This window comes from Vulpes lagopus, chromosome 1 (assembly GCF_018345385.1).
Source record: "Vulpes lagopus strain Blue_001 chromosome 1, ASM1834538v1, whole genome shotgun sequence".
NCBI lineage: Eukaryota > Metazoa > Chordata > Mammalia > Carnivora > Canidae > Vulpes > Vulpes lagopus.
In genome coordinates, this window is record NC_054824.1 from 139,418,794 (window position 1) to 139,444,698 (window position 25,905).

Consider the following 25,905-nt stretch of genomic DNA (forward strand, 5'->3'; position numbering starts at 1 on the left):
GACCAGGGATCAAGTCCCACATCAGGCTCCCTGCATGGAGCCTGCTTCTCCCTCTGCCTGTGTCTCTGCCTCTCCCTCTCTCTGTGTGTCTCTCATGAACAAATAAATAAAATCTTAAAAAAAAAAACATTTGGGACTTCATGTTTCAGCTTCAGTATTTACAAATTACAAACATTTGGGCCATTAAACACATTTTAAATTTAAAAGAGTAGAAATCATACAAAGCATGTACTTCTACTATAATAAAATGAAACAGAATGTTAATAACAGAAAAATACCTATAAAATAACTAGATATTTGGAAATTAAAAACATATTTCTAAATAACATATGGATCAAAGAAGTCTCAAGATAAATTTAAAAATATGTTGAACTAAGTAAAACTGAAAATATTACTCATCAAAAGCTGCGAGTTACAGCCAAAACAGTGCTTTAAGGGAAATTTATAGCATTGAATGCATATGTCGGGAAAGAAGAAAGCTCTAAAATAGAATCAATAATATAAGATTCCATTTTAGAGAATTAGAGAAAATGAGTAATTTAAGCCTGAAGCAAGTAGAAGGAAGAACTAATAAATTTAGAGCATAAATCAATAATCCTGAAAACCAGGAAACAATAGAGAAAATCAACAAAGCAAAAACTTGTCTTATGAAAACGTCAATGGATTTGATAAAACTGTATGAATAAATAGATTTGGGGGGTAGGCCAAACAAAACAAAATTTACACTATTCATAAACTTCACAAAAACCTTATAGAATAAGGCTTATAATTATTTCCAATAACTTCAGATAATGTAATGGGTATTATATGGTTAAACAGATTGTTCTAAAGTACATATCAAAGGAAGAAACAACTTTAAAAGATGAAGAAGCCAAATATAATTTCATACAGGGGGCAGGCATTTGCTACATTGTAAAGGCCAGTCACACATACAATGAAGAAAAATTTTTACGCCTGCTCTTTTGCCCAAGAGATTTTTTTCCTTGTGGTGTTTTTCTTAGTATTGAGTACTGTTCATATTCCATTTGTAATCATGTAATTTAAATATGAGTTTTTAATAGTGGTGTAGTCCCCTGGGGTCATACAATGCCTAACAGAGAATAGGCACAGATAACTCTTAAGAGAGATCAACTATGCAAACCCAGGTAACATTCATGCATTTTGGACTGCAAACAATTGAAATCAATAAAAGCTAAGTTAGGAATTTAAGGTAATAAGTGATGTGGTAAAAGGCAGTTCACAGGATCTTGAGGAGGTTGACAATTAGGCTTGACATCTACTCTCTCAGGATAAACATGAAGTCATGCCACAGAGTTAGAAGCCACTGAATGCACAAACCACATCTTATCTCTACCTTCATCAAAATGGAGTCAGTCTATTTTCTCCTTTTCAAATCTGGCATCTGGGTCTTGAGAAGGTATGTCACATAAACAGATGTACAGCATGGCATGTACCCATGTTCTAGCGGCAAAAGAGGATGGAACAGTGAGTATCAGGCAGATTCAGTCTCTGAAATGGGATGCATGCTCAGCTGCTTCAACTGGAGAAATTCCCTTTCCAAACAGGAATGGAGAGGAGGTGTTTCAAGCCCAATAGTATTGCAAATGCCATTACAATTCTAATATTTTTAAGAGTATAATTATTTTTAAACGGAGTTTAAACCAGATACTTATATCATGTTGAAGCTAAAAACACCTATGATAATCAAGGATGGCAAATTTTATATATAAAATTTATATATATTTAGTAAATATATATATATAATATATACAAAATATACATAAGTATATATTTACTAAATATATCTATTCTGTGTATATCATATATAGACATATATATACATGAACTGTTGTTAAATGTGTGTATGTACATATGTGTATACATGCATGCCACCAGTCTGACAGAGCCCCTTGCAGATAGAGCTAATTGATACTGAATTTTTTTTCTGCCCAGCCCAGATATAATCCTTATGATTACTATGATACAAGTACCTAATCCTAATCAATCAGAGTTGACATTTAAGATAAAATCTACTTGCTAGCATAAAACCACATTATTGTACAAATGAGAAATCAGAGATTGAAAGGTCTTCTTAAGTTACTTATCAAGACAGATAGTTAATGGGAAACTCAGGGCTAATGGCTAATAGCTAACATTTATCTGGCTTCTCAATCTACCAGTCACTATTCTGAATGTTTTATGTGTAATAATGCATTTAATCCTCATAACAACCGTGTAAGATAAGCATTATTATAATTCTCATTTCATGAATATGATGACTGAAGCACAGAGAAGTGATTTATAGATTCAAGATTGGAATCCAGATAATCAAGATCCAAAATCCATGCTTTTCACTATGATGCTAAACTTCTCACAAAACCTCAAAGTAGAAATTATGACCTTAAAAACAACTCTTATCATCTAAAAATTCTCTTGTACACTCAGAATTTTCTTATAGTATTTCTTGGGTACTAAATAAGTTTTTTAATCCTCTAATATTTTTCAAAACTTCTGCTAATAAACACTCAATCACTAGAAGTCCCTTTTCACAAGAACCCCAAGTGATTTGTTCACCATTTACAGGCTGTTGAGTATAATAAAAATAATGGCATGGTTTTTTTCTTCGCCTTTGAATCAACAAGACATTTTTTCTCCTTTAAAAACTTACTCTCATGTTAATAAAAGAATAAAAAATATTTCAAGGCACAGAATGGTGACTTGTATTAATTTTGGTCATTAGTTTTTAATTTGTAAAACAAAATTAGAAGATATGCTTCTAAAATGCTTTCACATTGTGCAAACAACCTCTTAGTAAAAAGATTTTTCAAATAATTTATTTGAGAATATTCAAAACATTTAGTCAAAATAAATATCCAGAATGAGTGTAGGATACAAGGACAATTTCAAAAATACTTCAAAAAGTATTGAGGACAGTAGTGATCAGCACAGGCTTATGAGAAAACTATCTGATACTTGGGTGGGTAAGTGGGTTAGGAGGGACACTAGCAAATATTAGAAGGAATAGTACCCACAGCTCACTCAGGGCCAGAAATACTTTTTGTTTCCAAGCCAGCCAGAAACACCCAATAATTCAAGGGGCACTAAGCGGGAAACTCATAAGATCTTGACTCAGTAGCACAGAATAAATTGGTCCTGGACTAAATGATGTTATAGTCTTTCCTAATAAAGCTTAAAAATAAAACTTGAAAGTTTCTAGCAGTTTTCAAGAAATTTAATTGCATCTCAAAACAAAGTTCAATAAAATTTATAGGATTACAAAAAATATCCAGCATCCAGGAAAAAAAAATTACAGTGTCTGACATCTACTGAAAAAATTATTAGCATGGAAAAAACAGAAAAATGCTAGTCATAGTCAGGGGGATAAAACAATCAAAAGTGACCCAGATGTAAGAATTAGCAGACAGAGACATTAAAAATTATTATTACTATATTCCACATGTTCAATAAACTAGAAGAAAGATTAATCATGTTAAATAAAAACATGTAAGATATGAAAAACTTCCAAATAAAAAAACTAGAGACATGAAAACTACATAGTCTAAATATAATTTTATGTCATGAAAAATATACTGAATGGGATAAATTATGTATTTGATAAAGATAATTCATAAAGATAATTAATTTTAAATTAATTAGATTAGACATTGCCAAAGAAGAGATTAGTGAATTAAGGAATAGCAAAAGAAAATATAAAAATGAAATAGAGAAGGAAAAGTGGTCCTCAGGGCACCTGGGTAGTAGCTCAGTCAGTTAAACGTTTGCCTTCAGCTCAGGTCATGATCTCTGGGTCCTGGGATCCAGCCCCACATAGGCTTCCTATTCAGCAGGAAGTCTGCTTCTATCTCTCTCCTGCTCTCTCTCCCAAATAAATAGATACAATCTTTAAAAAAAAAATAAGAAAAAGAAAAATGATCCTCCTCAAAAAAGAACATAGCATTAGTGAATGGTGGCATAACACTAAGTGGCTAGTATACATGCAATTAGAGTTTTTGGAGAAGAAGTTATGGGATCCCCCCCAAAGAAATGGAACAAATAATGGCCACTTTTCCCCAAATTTGATGAAAACTATAAAGCTCAGATCCAAGAAGCTCAAGTATAAGAAACATTAAAAAAACTACACCAAGACACATCAAAATCATATCAACCATGACATAATCATTATTACAATGATAAAAAAGAAAACCTTAAAATCTCCAGAAAAAAACCCAAAGCAATGCAAACACAAAAATAAAGATAAGGATGACATCAGAGTCCTCACCAGAAAGAATTCAAGAGAGATGACAGTAGAGTAACATCTTTCAAGTGGTTAAAAAAAAAAAACCTCTAACCTAAAATTCTATACCCATAGAAGACACTTTTTCAAAGTAAAAGCAAAATAAAGGCTTTTTTTCAGAAACTGAAAATCTTAAAGAATTTGACAGCAGACCTACATTGCAATAAAAAAAAATTGATGCCAGATAGAAATACAGATCTATACAAGGAAAGCTCCATATGTATTTTACATGTGTAAATATATAATATTTTTCTTGTTTTTAAAAATATGTTCAAATAAAATTTATGTTTAAATAAAGATAATAGCAATATAGTGTGAGACTTTATCATACACATAATTAAAACATGCAATAACAAGTACATAAAACCTGAGAGAGGAGAAATAAAAATAAACTATTGTAAAGTTCCTATACTATACATAAAATAGTATAATATTAAAAGAAGATAGTTTATGATAAATAACTAATAAAATAATAAAACAATGAGTTATTGCATATGAAACCAATGAATGAGATGAAAGATAATTAGTTTTTAAATTATTAATTAACCCAAAAAATTTCAGATAAGGAAGGAAAGTTAATGAAAAGGAGAAAAAGAAAAAGTAACAGGTGAGATAAATAGAAGACAAATAAGATTGTAGGTTAAACCCAACCATATCAATAGCTAACACTAAACACAAATGATTTAAACACTATAACTAAAAGCTAGAATTTTTTAGGTTTAGGGCAGCCTGAGTGGCTCAGGAGTTTAGCACCACCTTCAGCCCAGAGCCTGATCCTGGAGACCTGGGATCGAGTCTCATGTCAGGCTCACTGCATGGAACCTGCTTCTCCCTCTGCCTGTGTCTCTGCCTCTCTCTGTGTCTCTCAAGAATAAATTAATTAAATCGTTAAAAAAAAAGAGAATTTTTCAGGTTTAAAGAAACAAAAATGAAACACATCTATTTAAAAGAAACACATTTTAAATATAAAAACACCAATAGGTTAGAGAGTAAAAGGATGGAAATACATACATCATGCTACCACTATCCCAAAGAAAGATGACAAGGTCATATAAAGAAAGTAGGTTTCATAGTAAAGACTATTATCAGAAATAAAGATGGCCATACCATAGTGAAGTGGTCAATTAATCAAGAAGACATAGCAACTGTAAATACTATGAATTTCAAAACAGCAACTTCAACATTTCATTTTATACATATTTTTAAAGTATATATCAAACATTTCCCAAGATAGGCCATATTCTGGGCCATAAAACAAGTCTCAATAAATTTAAAGGTTTCATTTCACAAAAAAAAAACACACTGTTTGACCATAAGGAAATAATTTGAACTCAGAAAGATCTTTAGAATGTTATCTAATATTTGAAAATTAATTAGCAGACTTTAAATAACACAAGGAGAAAAAAAGAAATGAGAATATATTTTAGATTAAAGGAAATAAAGACATAACATGAAAATTTGTGGAATGCTGCTAAAGAAGTACTTAGAAGCTTATAGCACTATTATAGCTATATATTAGAAAAGAAGTAAGGATTCAGATTAATGACCTCAGCTTCCACTCTAAAGAAATAGAAAAAATAATGGAAGCCAATTAAAAGGAAAGAGAAAAAGAGAAAATTCAATGAGAGGAGAAGCTGTATCTTTGAGAAGATAAGTAAAATTGATAAACCTCTAGGTAGACTGATGAGGGGGGAAAAAAGTTACAAATTACTAAAAAAATGACTAAAATTACTAAAAAAAGTCACAAATACTAAAATCAGGAATGTGAGAGATGACAGGTACTAAAAATGTTAAATGATAATGAAGAAACATTAAGAACAACTGTATGCAAATAAAGTTGATAACTGAAATGAAATGGATGCAATCCTTTAAAGATGCAAAGTACCAAACCTGATTAACTAAAGAAGAAATAGAAAATTTGAATAGGCACTAATTTATCAAATTATATTTGCAGTTTAAACCTCTACACTGAAGGAACTCAAAGCATTGGTGACTCCACGGGTCAATTTTACCAAGTAGTTACAGCTAAAATAGCGGTTTTACCCCAAATTATTAAGAAAATGTAAAAAAAAATAGAATCCTTCATAACTCATTTTATGAAGCCAAGTTTTGCCTGATAAAATGGATAAAGACATAAGTTAAAGAAAACTAAATGATGTCCCTTATGAATATAGATACAAAAATCATTCAGAAAATTTTGAAATTGATTGAGCAACCTGGGTGGCTCAGTAGGTTAAGCATTTGCCTTTGGCTCAGATCATAATCTCAGGGTCCTGGGATCTAGCCTGATATTGGCCTTCCTGTTCAGTGGGGAGTCTCTCTCTGACCCCCACCCCCATGTCTTGCTCTTTCTCTCTCTCTCTTAATTAAATACAATCTTTTAAAAAAAGAATATTTAAAATTGAATTCAACAATATATAAAATTGTTACATATTGTATTATTATAACTAATATAATATGTAAAAATATATATAATATAAAACATATAAAAAGGGTAATATATCATGACACAAGTGGAATTTCTCCCAGGAATGCACATTTAGTTTTAAGAATTTAATTAATCAATGTAACACCATGTTTACAAAATAATAAAGAAAACATGATCATCTTTATAAAGAATAAGTATTTGACAAAATTCAACATCCATTTTTGATTAAAAGCTCTCAGAAAACTAAGAAGAGAATTTTCTTGGTTTGGTAAAAGCATCTGTGAAAAACTCACAGACAACATTGTATTTAATAGTAAAATATGAATGTTTACCTCAAGATTAGAAACAAGGCAAAAAGGCCCCCATCACTATTCTTTTTTTTTTATTTTAAGATTTTATTTATTTATTCATGAGAGACACAGAAAGAGAGAGAGAGTGTGTGTGAGGGAGAGATACAGGCAGAGGGAGAAGCAGGCTCCATGCAGAGAGCCCGACATGGGACTCGATCCTGGGACTCCAAGATCAGGCCCTGGGCCAAAGGCAGCGCTAAACCGCTGAGCCACCCGCGCTGCCCACTACTTTTTTTTTTTTAATTTAAAATCTTATTTGGGGGATCCCTGGGTGGCTTAGTGGTTTAGCATCTGCCTGTAGCCTAGGGCGCAATCCTGGAGTCCCGGAATCGAGTCCCATGTTGGGCTCCGGGCATGGAGCCTGCTTTTCTTCCTCCTGTGTCTCTGCCTCTCTCTCTCTCTCTCTCTGTGTCTATCATAAATAAATAAATAAATAAATAAATAAATAAATAAATAAATCTTTAAAAAAAAAAAGGATTTTAAGTGCTCTCTGCATCCAACATGGCTCTTGAACTCACAACCCTGAGATCAAAAGTCGACTGCTCCACTGACTGAGCCAGCTAGGCACTCCTTATCACTACTGTTCAACTTTGCACAGGGAAGTCCCAGCCAGTGTAATAAGGTGAGGAAAAGAAATAAATGACATCCAATTTGGAAAATAAAAACTAAAACTGTTTATTTGTAGACATGATTATCTGTGTTCAAAATCTGATAAATTTATAAAAGAAGTTACTAGAACTAGTGAGTTTAGCAATGTTGAAAATACAAGGTCAACAATATACAAAAGTCAATTGTTTTTCTTTAAAAAAAAAAGATTTTGGGCAGTCCTGGTGGTGCAGCGGTTTGGCGCCGCCTGCAGCCTGGGGTGTGATCCTGGAGACCCGGGATCAAGTCCCGCGTCGGGCTCCCTGCATGGAGCCTGCTTCTCCCTCTCCCTCTGCCTGTGTCTCTGCCTCACTCTCTCTCTGTGTCTATGAATAAATAAATAAGATCTTTAAAAAAAATAAATAAATAAAAAGAAAAAATAAAAAAAATATTATTTTTTTTCACGAGAGACACATAGAGAGAGGCAAAGACAAAGGCAAGAAAGAGAAGCAGGCTCCCCATGGGGAGCCGGATGCGGGACTCAATCCAGGACCCTGGGATCCTGTCCTGAACCGGAGGCAGATGCTCAACAACTGAGCCACCCAGGCATCCCCAATTGTTTTTCTATAAAACAGCAAGGAATACTCAGAAATTGAAATTTTGTAAATACCCCTTTAAAAAGAGAAAGTATCAAAATATCAATTACTTAGAGTTAAAGCTGAAAAAACATGTGCAAGGCTTGTGAAGTAAAAACTACAAAATATGGCAGACAAAAATATTAAAAATGTAAATAATGAGGAGATAAATGGTGTTTACGGCTTAGAAGATACAATATTGTATGATGACATTCTTCTCAGATTAATTTTTAGATTTAATACAGTCTCAATATCCTGCCCCACTGTGATGTAGAAACTGATAAGCAGATTCTAAAATTTATTTAGAAATGCAAAGAACTTAGGATAGAGCCCAAACAACCTTGGTTATAAATATTACTGTAAAGCTATAAATATCAGACCAGTGTGGTATTGTTATAAAAACAGACAAATGGATCAACAGAGCAGAATACAGCATCTAGAAATAGATTAACATATAAACAACCTATTTTTAAGCAAGTTTGAAGGTTATTCAATGGAGAAAGGATAATCTTTGCTGAAACAATTAGATATTCATATGCGAAAGGAAAAAATGGAGTCAACCCTCACAACATACACAAAAATTAACCCAAAATGGATCATTAAACTAAATTTCCTACAGAAGGAAACAGGAGAAAATCGCTCTGAGTTTATGTTAAAAATTACTTAGGGTGAAAGATTAATGCAATCTGAAGAGAAACCGCAATGAAATACCACCTCACACCAGTGAGAATGGTGAAAATTAACAAGACAGGAAACAACAAATGTTGGAGAGGATGCGGAGAAAGGGGAACCCTCCTGCACTGTTGGTGAGAATGTGAACTGGTGCAGCCACTCTGGAAAACTGTGTGGAGGTTCTTCAAAGAGTCAAAAATAGAGCTACTCTGCGACCCAGCAATTGCACTGCTGGGGATTTACCCCAAAGATACAGATGCAATGAAATGCCGGGACACCTGCACCCCGATATTTATAGCCGCAATGTCCACAATAGCTAAACTGTGGAAGGAGCCTCGGTGTCCATCGAAAGATGAATGGATAAAGAAGATGTGGTCTATGTATACAATGGAATATTACTCAGCCATCAGAAACGACAAATACCCACCATTTGCTTCCACGTGGATGGAACTGGAGGGTATTATGCTGAGTGAAGTAAGTCAATCAGAGAAGGACAAACATTATATGGTCTCATTCATTTGGGGAATATAAAAAATAGTGAAAGGGATTAAAGGGAAATGGAGAGAAAAATGAATGGGAAATATCAGAGAGGGAGACAGAACATGAGAGACTCCTAACTCTGGGAAATGAACAAGGGGTAGTGGAAAGGGAGGTGGGCGGAGGGTTGGGATGACTGGGTGACGGGCACTTAGGAGGGCACTTGATGGGATGAGCACTGGGTGATATGCTATATGTTGGCAAATTGAACTCCAATAAAAATAAAAAAAAAATAGTTACTTAGGGGCACCCGGGTGGCTCAGTCGGTTGAGCAGCTGCCTTCAGCTCAGATCATGATTTCCAAGTCCTAGGATGGAGCCCTGCTTATGGCTTCTTGCTCAGGGGGTGTCTACTTCTCCCTCTGCCCCTCCCCATTACTCACTCGTGCTCTCTCTTTCTCTCTCTCAAATAAATAAATAACCTTTAAAAAGACTATGCAGGGATCCCTGGGTGGCGCAGCGGTTTGGCGACTGCCTTTGGCCCAGGGCGCAATCCTGGAGACCCGGGATCAAATCCCACATCGGGTTCCCGGTGCATGGAGCCTGCTTCTCCCTCTGCCTGTGTCTCTGCTTCTCTGCCTCTCTCTCTCTGTGTGACTATCATACATAAAAAAATAAATAAATAAAAATTTAAAAAAAATAAAAAGACTATGCAGATACATCATAAAAAGTGCAATATGTTAAAGGTAAATTTTATAAAGTCAACCTTATCAAAATTAAATTTTTCCCACTTTGAAAGGCACTTAAAATTAAAAGGAAAGCCACAAGCTGGGAGAAATTAGATGTAGAGTGTATTTTAAAAACACTTTTAAATCTCAAAGATAAGAAAATAAATAATAAGTAAATAGAGCATAATATATAAATAGAGCAGAGATTAGCCACTTCACCAAAATGAATATACAAATGACAAATAATCAAATGAAATGATTCGTAACATCATTCATCATTAGGCAAATCCATATTTAAACCACAATGAGCTAACACTAAACACTTAATTAGAATGCCAGTAATTTAGTACCATACCCAGTGTTAGTTAGGATGTGGATCAACTAGAAGTTTCATGAAGATATTTGCTCCAATAACCACACACCAGAAAGAGGCTCTTTGACCACTCTATATCAACTTATTTTTCATATACGAAATCTTTGGCCTGAAGTTTAGTGACTGACATTTAGGTATCTTCACGAAACCTACTGCATGCTTCCTGATGACCTTTACCTAATGACTCTCTTTGTGCTGCTTCAGTCCTGAACAAGGGGAAAGGAAGTGTTTGGTATTATATTCTGCAGACTTTTGCCGATAAATTAAAATGTAGTTCTCATTTCCAAGGCAAGATTGAGAAAAGATTCTCGACTATTATTTCTGTTAAGTTCTACATATAAATTTAAATACGTACTATTTTACATGATAAATGGCTTTTATGTAAGCAGGATTCATGAAGTGATATGCATAACTGTTTGTCACTGACAACCTTAAAGGATGAAGTGTCAAAGTGGCCTGTACTTTTTCAGGTCATATTCTTCAACTTACCCAATTTCAGATGAGTCAGGGTAGTTATCCTTCACATAGGTCTATGAGCCATAGCTGAACATATTACTGTTTCTATCTCTAATGATTTTTTTTTCCTCCTGAGTAACCACTTCTAAACTCCTCCTTGCTCACTTCATGGATTTAAGTCAATGAAAGGTAAGTGATAAGAACTCAGTGGGAATGCAGGGGTGAATCAATTTCAAGGATGGGGTGCAGACTTTGGCCTTGGACCCAGTCAGTTCTTAGTATCCCTATTTCAAAAAGAAAAACACTGAGATGCTTCTGGTTTTCTTGTTGTTTGTTTTGCTGGGGCAGGGTGGTTAAGTGACTTCTAGGCTTCTGCTTGAAATTCCCCTGGAAAGCCCCATGACAGTTTAGCAACTCTTGGAGCACCAGCTTGAAAACACAGATCAAATACAATTTTCATTTTATAAACTCAGAAAAGTTAAGTGACTTATAGATAGTCACATAGCTAGTGGTAATTTTTCTAACAAGTTGTCCTCTATAGCCAATGTCCTCTTAACGTTCAGTGTAATGAATGTACTTTCCATGTAGGCTCTCTAGATTCAGCTCACTTCTCACTGATTCAGAGTAACTCATGCATCAAAATAGGATATACCTACCTCTGTAAAAAAATAGTCAACAGGCTACCTGACCTACCAAGTAACTCAGCCTTTAGGGCAGTCTGATATTCTCTCCGGCACCCTGAGTCTTTGTTCAAATGGTATCCCTTAGTTATATCTTATGCCACCCAAAGTTTACCCAGCTGTTGCCCCTCTGAGGTTGAGTTAAAGACTTCTGTCTTGTATACATTAAATGCTCAGATACTGGGATGCCTGGGTGGCTCAGTGGTTGAACATCTGCTTTCGGCTCAGGTCCTGATCCTGGGGTCCTGGGATTGAGTCCCGCATCAGGCTTCTCACCGGGAGTCTGCTTCTCCTTCTGCCTTTGTCTCCGCCTCTCTCTCTGTGTGTCTCTCATGAATAAATAAATAATTTTTTTTAATAAAATAAATAAATGCTCAAATACTAAATAAGAATAGCAAATATGTCTTGACTGACAGGCCAACTACAACCTGTTGAAAGTAACTATGGGGCTGTTTCTTGTTTTTTTTTCTGTTGTTTCTTTTTTTTAAGGTAACAATTATGAATCAGTATCCAAACTCACAAGAAAAGAGTTTCATGATGGATTAGCAAAATATCCTATGACCTCTAGACAGTTATATTTTGACACTCATGCAATCTATATGCCCTACTTTCCTGAATTTTATGAGAACCCCTAGAAGGCAGAGCATTAATACCATATAACTACCTTTCCTAATTAAGTGACCAGCTCCCTGAATTTTCACAATGACTGTTGGCTCCATACTAGTTATTCTTTTAAGTTTTGTCATTCTCACTCCTTGCCTCACTCCATTCTCCTTCTATCTTAAATTTCAGGCCAATTGCTGATACCTTTTCCTCTGAGTTGTGGTATATTTAGCTTCTTAATCTGTTGCAGACTAACTGTTCTACCTTGGAAACATAGCATTCAACTATTTTGTGCATTAGAATGACATGTGAACATTTTCCAAAATATGTATTCCCACAGAATCTGACACATTGGGTTTATAATATTGCCTGAGATTTTATGTTTTAGAAGTTGCCTAGGTAAATTAGGGATGTGAAAGAAATAAGAACCACGACCATAAGCCATACTTCTAATTAGATTTCCTCAAACTGAAGTATTTGAAACCTTATAGCTCCCACTGGGGCTGGACAGTTTTGAAACTAGAACAGAGAATATAAACGTTAATGTGTATCAACCTTCCTAAAAACAATGTTACAAATGTAGTCAAATTCCATTTATATAAACTACTAACAAAAGTAGAGGGGCTTTGTGTCATCAGAAATCTGTTCAGATGACAAAATTTGTACTAGGTAAATTTTAAAGGAAATGTACTCTAGATCTATTGTCTAGAATAACTTTGAAGTTATATGTATAAATGTATAAATATAAATTACTATCATGATATATGCAGAATAATTTGAAAAGACTATTAAAATCTATTAGGCTATTACACTTTCAACAAATACAATTTTAATGAAATAAATAATAGATTTTGACTTCATAATCATCAGAATATGCTTACTTTGATGAATAACCAAGAATAATTGCAATTGAAAACAGTTCTGGAAAAATAGTCATAGCAGTAGTATAGTAGAACTAGAACCAGTAGTATATGAAACTACATATAGAAACAATATCCAGTGTACTTGAAAATATTAACCCAGAGTGACCATAAAAAATGGTAAGAGAGTGGAAAAAATATAAGCAAAAAAATCCAACGAAAATAAAAGTCAAATTTTAAAATATTTTAAGAATCATTATTAATGGTAATAGTAGTAGAATTGCTATTCAGAGCCTATTGTGTGTGAAAAGTGAAATAATGTATAATTATTACATATTCTAATTCTGTCAACCTGATTGCTCCTGATAATCCAAATTCTTTATATGAAAGAAAGAACATGTGAATTAGCAGTTAAGTTAAAAATCCTGTGGTTCTGAACCTGAATTGAAAATATCTATCTCAACTCAAAATACACATATATAGCCTGGTTCTTTCCACTCAAAAGACCTAGTAACAATAACCAACCCAGTAGCAATGAACTTGCCTAAGTTCTTGAAAATAAATAGAAGACAGAAAGGAAGGAAGAAAAGAAAGAAGGAAAAAAGAGAGGGGGGAATGAGAGAGAGAAAAGTTTTTTTGGAGAAATTTTAATGTTCCTTTTTTTTTTTTTTTTTTTAAATTAGGCTCCATGCCCATCATGGAGCCCAACATCAAGCCTGAACTCATGACCCTGAAATCAAGAGTCGAATGCTTAACCAACTGAGCCACCCAGGTGCCCCCCAAAATATTTTTAACGTAATAATAACAATCATTGCAATCTACTGAAACTCTTCAAATATGTTTAGATCCATGAACTCCTAATGACAGTTTTTAAAATTACCTTATGAGAAAGATAAGGAAGTGAAAAAAAATCAAACATTTATTCTGACTTGTCTACATTCTTTCCTACATACTTTTCTGGATTGTTCCACCAGGTAATCAAATAGTAGAGGGAGGCAGTGGGGGAAACATTTCCTTATGAAGTTACTGTGACTCATATAGGAAAATTAAAAGGTCATCATTTTGCAACTCCAGTTAATTACTTGTTGTGGGCATTGATTATAAACATTTTCTAATATCACCAAAAGAGACAGACATTGTATCCTTTCTACAGTCTTGCAGTACACTACCTAAAATTTTGTCAGGGAAACAGCTCCTAAATGCAAATCAGTCTCTGGCCTCTTGTTTTTGCTTACAATTATGCCCAGCAAATCTTTTTACCACATAGTACACCAAGGTGAAAGAAGTAAGAAGTCATAAAACAAATTTCTAGTCCTACTCTGTTAGTTTTGGCACATGAGAAATGAAGCATTTGTACTAAATGTTATCTCCTTGTGTGTGTATGTATATATGTGTATGTGTGTGTGTTCCATTTCTAAAACATTCCAGAATTTTACTCTCTTGTTAGTTTTATTCAAGTATCAGATGAACAATACAAAAATTCCATTTAGACCCCTTTTTATCACATGTTGCACTATCAAAATCATTTCATACATATTATTCCATTTAATCTTCAAATCAATGTTTACAGGCAGATCAGAGCCATCGTGGACTACAAGGCACACTGGGCTTCAGCAGACTGGAGAGTAAACTGAGGAGGTAAGGCTTGAAAATACATGTTTTGGGGATCCCTGGGTGGCTCAGCAGTTTAGCGCCTGCCTTTGGCCCAGAGTGTGATCCTGGAATCCCAGGATCGAGGCCCATGTCAGGCTCCCGGCACGGAGCCTGCTTCTCCCTCTGCCTATGTCTCTGCCTCTCTCTTTCTCTGTTTTTCTCATAAATAAATAACTAAAATCTTAAAAGAAAAGAAAATACATGTTTTGTTGCTCATTTAGCAAAACAAAAGCAAAATACAATAGGAACTTTTTTCCTATTGCATTTGAAGATTTAACCTGGAGGGAATAAAAACACTTGCCCCTTCTTTAAAAAGGAAATTCTGACATTCAAGTTTCTAATAACCGTAATTATCATTGAGAAAGAACAAAATATTTTTATTTTATTTAGGTTTGTTTGTTTGGTTGATTGATTTTTTCTTTGAAGGATGGCAGGCGTAGGTGCCTTTTCGTGGACTTAAAGTTCAGAATGGGGGAGAAATAGATGCAAGACTTGGCAGGAAAAGAACTCTGAGGAGAAGAAACAGGGGTACAAGATGCCAATTGGGTTCGGGGTTTTGGATATCTGGTCTCCATCCCTGAAAGTGACCTCATGGCTCATCCTTGGCTTGAGAAGAGTCAGAGCCAGGACACTTGTGGAAGGAAGGATCTCTAGGAAGAGTGCTATCACAATGCCCAGAGGCTGTGTTGGATCAGAGAAAAATCCCTTATTTCTGGCCCAAATTCTCCTGGTCTAAGCGATCTGCAGTTCAGTGGGTGGAAACTTCATTGTATTAATGTTTTAAGGTCTCATTTCCTAGAGGTCTTGGAGTGGAAACACTGCAGTCCTTGGGCCTAACCATTTGGTTACTCAATGAGGAAGCTGCCCTGCTGCTTGCTGCATACCCAGATACTTGCAAATCTTCAGGAACTACGCAAGAGGGTGAGTGTTGGAGATGATTACTATGCATATTTATTTTGTGAACAGTAATATGCCACTAGGAAACCTTAAGCTGATAGTAGAGGATAGTATTTAACCTTACAGAACTGGGAGTGGGTAATGGTGGGCTAAGAAGACATGAGCTAACTATGGGAGGTCATGTCCTTAGAGAGAATATCAACATTTCAGCTACTCTGTTTGAGGGACTTGGACAAGATCCAAGAAGCTTCAGCAAACAAAAACTCTAGTACTATAGTTAAGTTAGCCTCAAGGCAACTTGCACTTCAAGTATGAGAATATGTACAATTAGATGGGTAACATTATTTCTTTGTAGGGTTATTAAAAAAAGAACATTTGTTTTTTGTTTTGTTTTGTTTTGTTTTTTTTAGAAAGGACCAAAAGTGGTGCCTGAGTTGTAGGATTCAGGCATCATTGGGTTCATGACAGTTTAATGGGGTTTTGTGCTGGGAAGGGCTCAGTACTCAGTTTAATGCTGTTCTGTAGTGATCTTTGATTTCTTTATAATTTTCAAACGAGTCTCATGTTTTCATTTTTCATTTAACCTTGCAAATTATATAGCACCCATATTTCTTGGAGATAGTTTAGCAGTAGATGCTAGTCTGATGATCAGGGTCCTATGTCATGGGGCTGAAACTTTGGGAAATAATTTCATCCCAGTAGAGAACTAGAATGCCACATAGGACAGAAGAGATAATTGCTTTTACAAACCTAGTTCACGTGATTGAGTTAAAGAATATATTAGTGGGTTGAGGACATGAAGGAATACACCCTGGACTTACTAGGTAGAGGATTGAAGGCTACAAAGATGAATTCTAGGGTTTATCTGCTGGTGGGAATTGGGGTTCTGGGACTAATTTCCTCTCCCAGTTAGGCTGGGACAAAGATTAGATATGGTTTACACTGCAGATCATGATTAGAAACTTTTCCAAAATGTGGACTGTCTCATTCTTCTATGGTAATCACAAGTATAAAATTTAAAAATTTTTCAGCTGTATCTTATTCTTCTACAAATTCCCAGATGAAATAATGCCTAGCACAGAGGAAATGAGCAGTGAATGGAATAAAACCAACTGTAGACCAAAGCCTTCAATGGTTACAGCTCTATAGTTTTGGTGTTAGCAGGAACTTGCTAGATAGGTAGGACAAGTCTTATTTGTCCCCATTTTGGAAAATGAGACTTTGATTGATTAAGGAATCTAGTCAAAGTTACTTTAGTGATATTAGCTGTTACCAGAATTCAGTTCTCCAGAGTATAGACCAATTCTGTCATGCTGTCTCCTAAATTAATGACATTTTACTGAATGGAAAATGCATCAACTACTCATTTGTTTGGTGATGAGGACCTGAACATCATTGCTGGACCCTTGTTTTTGTTTTTGTTTTGTTTTTACATTTGTTTTCATTTAAGTTCAATTTGCCAACATCTAGTATAACACCCAGTGCTCATCCCATCAAGTACCCCCCTCAGTGTGGACCTTTGTAAGGAAACTCAGTGAAAGTAAGATTCATGTATTAAAACAGGAAAGGCTGTGGAGTCTTCATTTCTGCTGATTCCAGTCTTCAAAGACATGATGAGAGGGAAATGAGCTATATGATGTTGTCTTCACTTCATTGTCTTTCATAATTGAGCAATTCAAACCCATGAACTTTTCTGGGTTAGAATATTTCTAGGACATGGGAACAAGATGTGATGAGTATTAAAAAAAAAAGTCTAAGCTTCATCATTTTGTCATAGTAATCAATTAAAAAAATAGGCTCTCAGTAATTTCTTTTTCATCATTGCACATTACCAATCTTTTAAAAATATAGCCTCTCTTCTATATGGCTTAAGATTCTGTCTAGCGAATTGAACAACTGAATAATTATCCAGTTAGTTGAATCAGGATAGACTATTGATCTACTTAATATTGCCTGAAATATATCTGTTAGATTAAAACTGATTGAGAGCCTGAGGGCTATTTGGCTATGTGAAAAACATGATAAAATTTATATCTTTAAAATTTATATCTTCACCAAAGACAGTGTGATTCTTCCCTGCAGAGGTTTGTTCTCTTGCAACACTAGATTATTCTGAGTGAGGCTTGCTTCCAGATCAGAGCTCACAAAGTTGGCTGCATTTTAGAATCGCCTAAGAAGCTTTAACACTCAGGGATGTCCAGTCTGCACGGCACACCAATTAAAGCAGAATATTTTGAGGAGAGACCCAGGAATCAATATATTTTTTTAAAACTCCACTGATGATTCTAATAGGCAAACAAGATAACCATTACCCTAAGGTCTCTTTGACAGCAGAAAATTTAGAGCATTTCACACCCTCCTCTAAGTGAGTATCTCCCATCTGAGTATGTACACTTACATGCCGTGCCTATTTGTGAAAATTCATTCTTTTTAAATTGACTCATCTGTGGACAGTTGCTTAGATGTGTCCAGTTTGTCCCTAGTGTAATGGGCCAGGCCAGGCAAAGCAGTGACAGCAAAACTCAAGTCTGTCCCCACTTCCACCTCACTTTCCCTCTCCAACTATTTCTGACCTGTTTTTTTCTATAATTCTTTCTTCACCAGAACTCAAGAAGCTTTATATCCTCTGTGTAGACCAGAATTCCAGCCTCTACCCTTGCAAGACTTGTTAGTTCTGCTTTTACTAGCAAATTTGGCTTCATTTTCCCCTTTGGACTTTGCTGTGGTTGCATTCAGTGTCCCCCATCATCTCTGAAGATACTTTGTTTCCCTCATGTTTGCCAGCAGAGAAACCTAATTCCTGACCCTAGCCACATAACTGGCATTCACCTGACTCCCTTGGGGGAAATTATATAAATTCAATCCAGTCCAAAATCAAAGAACTCTTTAGAGGATCAGCAAAACTAACAGAAGAAGAAACTGCTTTAATACATGATTCTTAGTAAGGCAAATTTAAAATCTCCCTTGACTTCTTATTAAATGACATAAACAGCTAAGTCATCAGCACAATTTATGATAAATTTAGGCTTTGAGGTTCTTATTCTGTAGCTTAGAAAGGCCAAGAAAGGCAGCCAAACTAAGAAACTCCTGCAACAATATGCTCAATTCCACCTAAGGCAAAAATCCAAGGTTCTTAACTAGAAGACAAGCCAGAATTTAAATACCACAGAGCTGTGTAAAATAGAAGGAGGTAGTATGTACAATGGACAAAAGAGACTTATGTTGGATTTCTAATGTTGTAGTGGCCTATAATTCAGTATAGAAATCCTAAGGTAGGATAGCCTCCTGAGGTATCTGTGAAGCTGTTGTCAAGCTAAATGATGCCTAATCAAATTGCAGAAAGCAGTATTTAGGACTTAGTCAGCAGAAATAGAGAGTACTCCATGGTGAATCTATACTGAGTAGAGCCCCGAGATGTGCCTGGGAATATGGGTCACTGGTGCCAAATCCTTTCCCCAGGTGAAACAAAATGCAAGGTGGCAGGTCCTCTGACAAATGGAATATAGTTCATAATATGGCTACCCAGCTCCTCTTAGGAGGAAAGGGGCAGCAGATCCAGCATAATTAATTGCAGATCAAATCAGGTAAACAAATTTCCTAAAGTCTTCAGTGGCTCAACGTGTTCTCTGTCTGCCTGGGGTACAATATGCAGTACAGATGCCTGGGTGATGCTTATTGCAAGATTGAAGTTACGGCTGTTCGTCATAAAGCTTTGGCTTGTCTTTTTCTCTCCACATTTATTCACACTGTAGTTGCCCTTGTGTGAATATGAGCAAGTTTCCTTGGGGAAGCATAGAAAGGGAAGAGTATTAACATTTAGCCAATGATACAATGTATCAGACACTTCTGGGTATTTTATTGATATATTATTTAATGCAAGAAGATAACTTCTGTACAAAGTTGTTATTTCCATATTTACACATGAAAATATTGAGGCTGTGGGAGATTAAACATCTTTTTCTCTAAAAATTAAATGAGCTTTAAATACTATGGTCAAAATTAAAATACAGAAATTAAACAATATAGGAAAATGTCTTGGAGTGTGAAAAAGCAAGCACGTACTTTAAATAGAGTGGTCAAAGGAGGGAATTCTCATCTTTTCTCCCAAAATGCAACATTAATTTGATATCTTAACATATGGGTCTTTTTTTTCCAAGAATAGCAACAAAAAAATCAGATAAATACAGTTAGAAAGATCTGATATAATACCTAAGGAAACAGTATACACACCACACATATATGCAATATTTACATCAACACTGAGAAACACTGCTTAAAACAGGGTAGAAATGCAGACTAGTGGAGCAGCCTTGCTCCACCTTGAGTGGAGCAACTATGACCTCGAAATTTCTATGAATGGAGGAATCAAGGATACTGCTCTAGTACTGATTCCAGCCCCTATTGCATTGGTGATGAATTCAGTTTAATTACATGTTAAGCACCAAATTTCTGGGCAGTACACCAAGCACAGATATTAAAAAAGGAAAAGAAATATGGCAAAAAAAAAGAATATAAGTGTCATTAGATATTTGCTAAACCTGTGCAGATGCAAAGAAGAGATTGTATCTCTTCTTGGAAGAGGTTGGAAGATTACAAAAATTAAAGTTTTATTGATGAGTTACTTAACAAATAGTAGACTTTAGAATGAACAAATGTATGAATAAATGAACTTTATTCTGCAAGTGGAGTGGGATGGAAAGAAGACCATATAAAAGTTTATGTTTATGACATCACAGACACGGAAAATCATGATCTATGTTAAAGAAAACCTGTTGCCTGCTGAGGCTGAAACTCTGAGTGTATGTGCAAAAACTATGTGTGCCTCAGTCCACCTGAACTGTTGTAACAAAAATACTAAAAACTGGGTGCGTTTTGTTAAAAGAGAGACAGGCAGACAGACAACAAGCCCACAATCAAACCCCAGGCCAGCAAACCAAGACTTCATAATTAACCTAACTGCAGTTTCAACCTCTCCTAGGGATATAATCTTTAAACAGTAAATCTGGAATTTCCTGGTCAGCATTAGTGAGGTCATCTGCCTCATAGGCTCCTTCCATCCCTCAAAGAAAACAAAGTCACTCACTTTTCTTGTCTTTCTGCCTTCTGCCTCTAAAAGTTGCCCATTTTGTACATCTCTCCAGAGCTCTGTGCTCAGTGGGATGATGCCTAATTCATGGAACATTCAATAAAGCCAATAAGATCTATAAATTTTACTAAGTTGAATTTTGTCTTTCAGCATTTATAAACAACAAAATTCTATATCTTACAGTTCTGGAGGCTGGAAGTCTAAGATCAGGGTGCCAGTATGGTTAGGTGAAGGCCTTCTTCCAGGTTGCAGACTTTTCACTCTATCTGCACAGGACGGAAGGGACCAGTAATTTCCCTGGTGGGTCTTTGTAAAGGTACTAATTTCATTCATGAGGGCTTTACCTTCATGACTTAATTACCTTCCAAGGCACCAGCTCTTAATACTATCATCCAAGTGTTAAAGTTTTAATATTTGAATTTGGTGAGGGTAGGGGTCACATAAGCATTCAGACTATTGCAGTACGGGTCAAGGCTTTTTTTTTAAAAAAAAAGACTAGTATCTGTTGATCATGCCAGGCTTGCTCCAGTCTCAAGACATTTCCCCTTACTATTCTCTCTGTCTAGAATACTTTATACTACCTTAGTTCACTTATTTTCCTCACTCAGATGGATTCTTACATATCATTACTTCCTCTGAAATTCCTTTCTTGACTGTCCTTCCTAAAATAAGGCTCCTATCATTGCTTATAATCTGTTCTGCTTTGCTTTTTTAATTAAAACCTGAATTATCAAGTTATCATAGTTTATTTGTTCTTGTCCCTCTCTCCTAACTGGAATGTAAGCTTCTTGAAGATAGGTACTGAGTCTGCTTTATCACTGGACATCACTAAGATCAATGCCAGACATAGAGTAATTTAACAAATATTTACTAAATGCATCAGAATATCTTTAGGATTTTGAGGTAGGAAAGAATTTCTTAGCAAAGAAAAAGCATACTATGAAGTAAAAGATTGATCTATTTGATTATATTAAAATTTGAAAAATTTGCTATAAAGCCATCTTAAATAAAATAAAAACTTTTAAGCGATTATCTTGAGAAGATTTTTTTAACTGTGTAACTGAAGAGCTCCCACAAAATAAAAATGAAAAGACAGATAATGAGGGAAAAATTGAAGCACTTTTTAAATAGACTATTCAAAAGAGGAAACAAGAACATCCATAAACACAGTAGATATTCAACTGCACTAGTAATCAAGGAATGCAAATTAAAATTGTTTTACCCTAATTAGATTGGAAAAGTATAAATATATATGTACACTATACAAGCAAGAAATGTTGGTAAAGATATGGAGAGAGAAACTCTTACACTCACAGAAGGAAGTATAATTGGTGCAATTACCTGGGTATTCTTGGAGACTCCTGCATAGTGACACACGATGATGAACATAAGAATATATACTATAGCATCTGTCATTATTATAAAATGGTAGAACAATTTAAATATCCAAAAACAGGAGAACCAATGTAAAAATTATAACATACTCATGTGATAGAATAAAAACAAATAGCAAAAAAAAAAATAGTAGCTGAATGATATGTTTAATAGGACAGGATTTCTGTATTTAAAAAATCTGGGGGATCCCTGGGTGGCTCAGTGGTTTAGCGCCTGCCTTCGGGTCAGGGTGTGATCCTGGAGTCCCGGGATCGAGTCTCACATCAGGCTCCCTGCATGGAGCCTGCTTCTCCCTCTGCCTGTGTCTCTGCCTCTCTCTCTCTCTCTCTCTCTCTCTCTCTCTCATGAATAAATAAATAAAATCTAAAAAAAATAAAAATAAATAAAAAATCTGAAGAATACTAGGGGCACCTGGGTGGCTCACATCATTAAGCATCTGCCTTCAGCTCAAGTCATGGTCTCCTGGTCCTGGAATTGAGCCCTGTGTCCTGCTCCCTGCTCAGTGGGGAGTCTGCTTATTCCTCTCCCCCTACCTCCCAGCTCTCTCTCAAATGAATAAATAAAATCTTTTAAAAATCTGAAGAATACTAGTAAATATTGTTATTTATACATAAGCATGTAGTAATATTATAAAAATAAGCAAAGAATAAATTTAAAAATCTTAACAGTTGTTATCTTGAGGAGGGTTAAATAGGAACATAAAAAACATATTGTGTCTAGTTCTTTAGAAAAAAATTGAAGAAAATAGAAATTATGGGTAAATTGTACTTGCTGTATCTTTCAGTAGGTTTGTAATATTTCATTAAAATTGTATATATGTGTATTATAAATGTTGCTTACTTATACAAACCTTAGATATTGTCAAAATATAATTGACATAATAGGTGACTTCCAATCTTCTAAACCCATTTAATTTCCTGCCATTAGCTGATAACCTGGAATCATATACATAGCTGGTACCTTTAAACTCTCTTTCTGTCCACATACACATCTGTGGCTCTAACAATATCTCTATATTTGTGCATTGACAGTACTAAAACCCTGGTCCCTACGTGATAATACCCCCCTTTTCTGGTGGACTTTACAAAGAGTTAAGCAGTAAGTTAGTTATCTAATAGTATGGTTTTTAAAGTGATGATAATACATCCTTGCCCCAAAATAATATTCCTGATACTTGAAATACCACAAGTACTGCTTTATTCCTTTAAGGTAAGTATCATCCCCTTCATTCTTCTTCATTGAAATGCAAATCTTTCTGGTTAGGATTTGCATTTTAATTAAGCCCCTAATGCTTCAGCATTAATGAGTTTATCTAAGACTTTCTTCTTGACAGAAAGGTACAAGGCTAACTGAAAGCCCTTTTGATCATTTTGGAAAAATGTGAGACATACATGTGTTACTAAAAATAGTGACAAAACACACAGATTAGGGACAAAGCCACGTTAAGGATTTACTCTAGAGACTTCACAGTCCCACAGAATGCTGATGGGATCCATCACTTCCCTTCTCTTTCCTACATTTTAGTCTCACACTTCTCATTCTTGCCCAGAAGGACCTAACCAATTCACTGGTTAAATAAACTTACCAATAGAATGTTGCCCTCTGCTTTTTATAACCTTTTGGGTGTCACCAGTAGATTTATTCCTCGGTTTTAATGGCGGTTCAGTATATATATATATATATATATATATATATATATATATATATAATCAATGTGATACACCACATCAACAAGAGAAAGGATAAGAACCATGTGATCAGTTCATTAGACACAGAAAAAGCATTTGCCAAAGTACAACACCCATTCATAATATAAACCTTCAACAAAGTATATTTAGAGGTAATATACCTCAACACAATAAAGACCTTATATGAGGGCAGCTGGGTGATGCAGTGAGTTAAGAGTCCAACTCTTAAAAAAAAAAAAAAAAAAAAAAAGAGTCCAACTCTTGGTTTTTGACTTGGGTTATGAGATTGAGCCCCACATTGGGCTCCACACTGAGCATGAGTCTGCTTGAGACTCTCTGTCCTTCCCTCCCTTTCTCTCTCTCTAAAATAAATAAATAAATCTTTTTTTTTTAAAGGCCTTATATGTAAAACCCACAGATAGCATTAACCTCAGTGGGGGAAAACCAGGAACAAGACTTAGATATCCATTGTCACCAATTATATTCAATATACTGCTAGAAGTCCTAACCACAGCAATTAGACAGCTAAAAGAAATAAAAGGGACCCAATTTGGCAAGAAGTAAAACTTTCACTATTTGCAGATGACATAATACTATATAGAAAACCTAAAGGAATCCACCAAAAAACTGCTGGAACTGATAAATTCAGTAAAATTACAGAATACAAAATCAATGTATTGAAATATGTTGCATTTCTACACCAATAGTGAAGCAACAGAAAGAGGAATTAAGAAAGCAATCGCATTTACAATTATACCAAAAAATAACATGATACATAGGAATAAACCTAGCCAACAAGGTGAAAGACCTGTATTCTGAAAACTACAAAACGATGATGAAAAAAATTGAGGATGACCCAAAGACATTCCATGCTCATGGACTGGAAAAACAAATATTGTTAAGATGTCTATATTACCAAAAGCAATCTACACATTTAATACAATAGCAATAAAAATACCAATAACATTTTTCACAAACTATAACAAACAATCCTAAAATTTGTATGAGCCACAAAAGACCCTGACTAGACAAAGCAATTTTGAAAAAGAAAGGTAAAGCTAAGGCATGAATCATAATTCCAGACTTCAAGTTACATCACAAAGCTATAGTAATCAAACTGTATGTTATTGACACAAAAATAGGCATATTGACTAATAGGATAGAATAGAATACCCCCAAATAAACCCACAATTGTATGGTCAGTTTTTGACAAAGCAGGAAAGAATATCCAATGGGAATAGTCAGTCTCTTTAACAAATGGTACTGGGAAAACTGGACAGTAATATGTAAAAGGATAAAATCAGACCACTTTCTTACACCATATACAAAATAAATTCAAAATGGATTAAAGACCTAAATGTGAGACAGGAAACCACCAAAATCCTAGAAGAAAATACAGGCAGTAATCTCTTTGATATGAGCCATAGCAACTTTTTTTCTAAGTATGTGTCCTGAGAGAAGGGAAACAAAAGCAAAAATAAAATATTGGGACTACACAAAAATTAAAAACTTCTGCACAGAAAAGGAAGCAATCAACAAAACTAAAAGGCAACCTTTGGAGTGAGAGAAGGTATTTGCAAATGACATTTGGTAAATGTATCCAAGATACATTTGCAAATGACATTTGGTAAATGTATCCAAGATACAGACTTTATACAACTCAACACCCCCAAAACAAATTATCCAATTAAAAATAGGCAGAAGACATGAACAGACATTTCTGCAAGAAGACATCCTAATGACCAACAGACATATGAAAAGATGCTTAACATCACTGTGAAATGTAAATCAAAACTACAATGAGATATGTCATACCTGTCAGAATGGCTAAAAATCAACAACACAAGAAACAACAGCTGTTGGTGAAGATGTGGAAAAAAAGGAAGACTCGTGTACTGTTGGGAAAGCAAACTGGTGCTACCACTGTAGAAAACAGTATGGGGGCTCCTCAAAAAGTTAAAAATAGAACTACCCTACGATCTAGGAGTCACACTACTAATTACTACTAATTACCCAAAAAATATGAAAACATTAATTTGAAGGGAT

General features: G+C 35.0%; 1 pseudogene; it reads right to left on the reverse strand.

Annotated features, from left to right (window-relative positions):
* The window catches only part of LOC121487522, a 128,843-nt pseudogene that overhangs the window by 65,130 nt on the left and 37,808 nt on the right, over window positions 1-25,905 (reverse strand).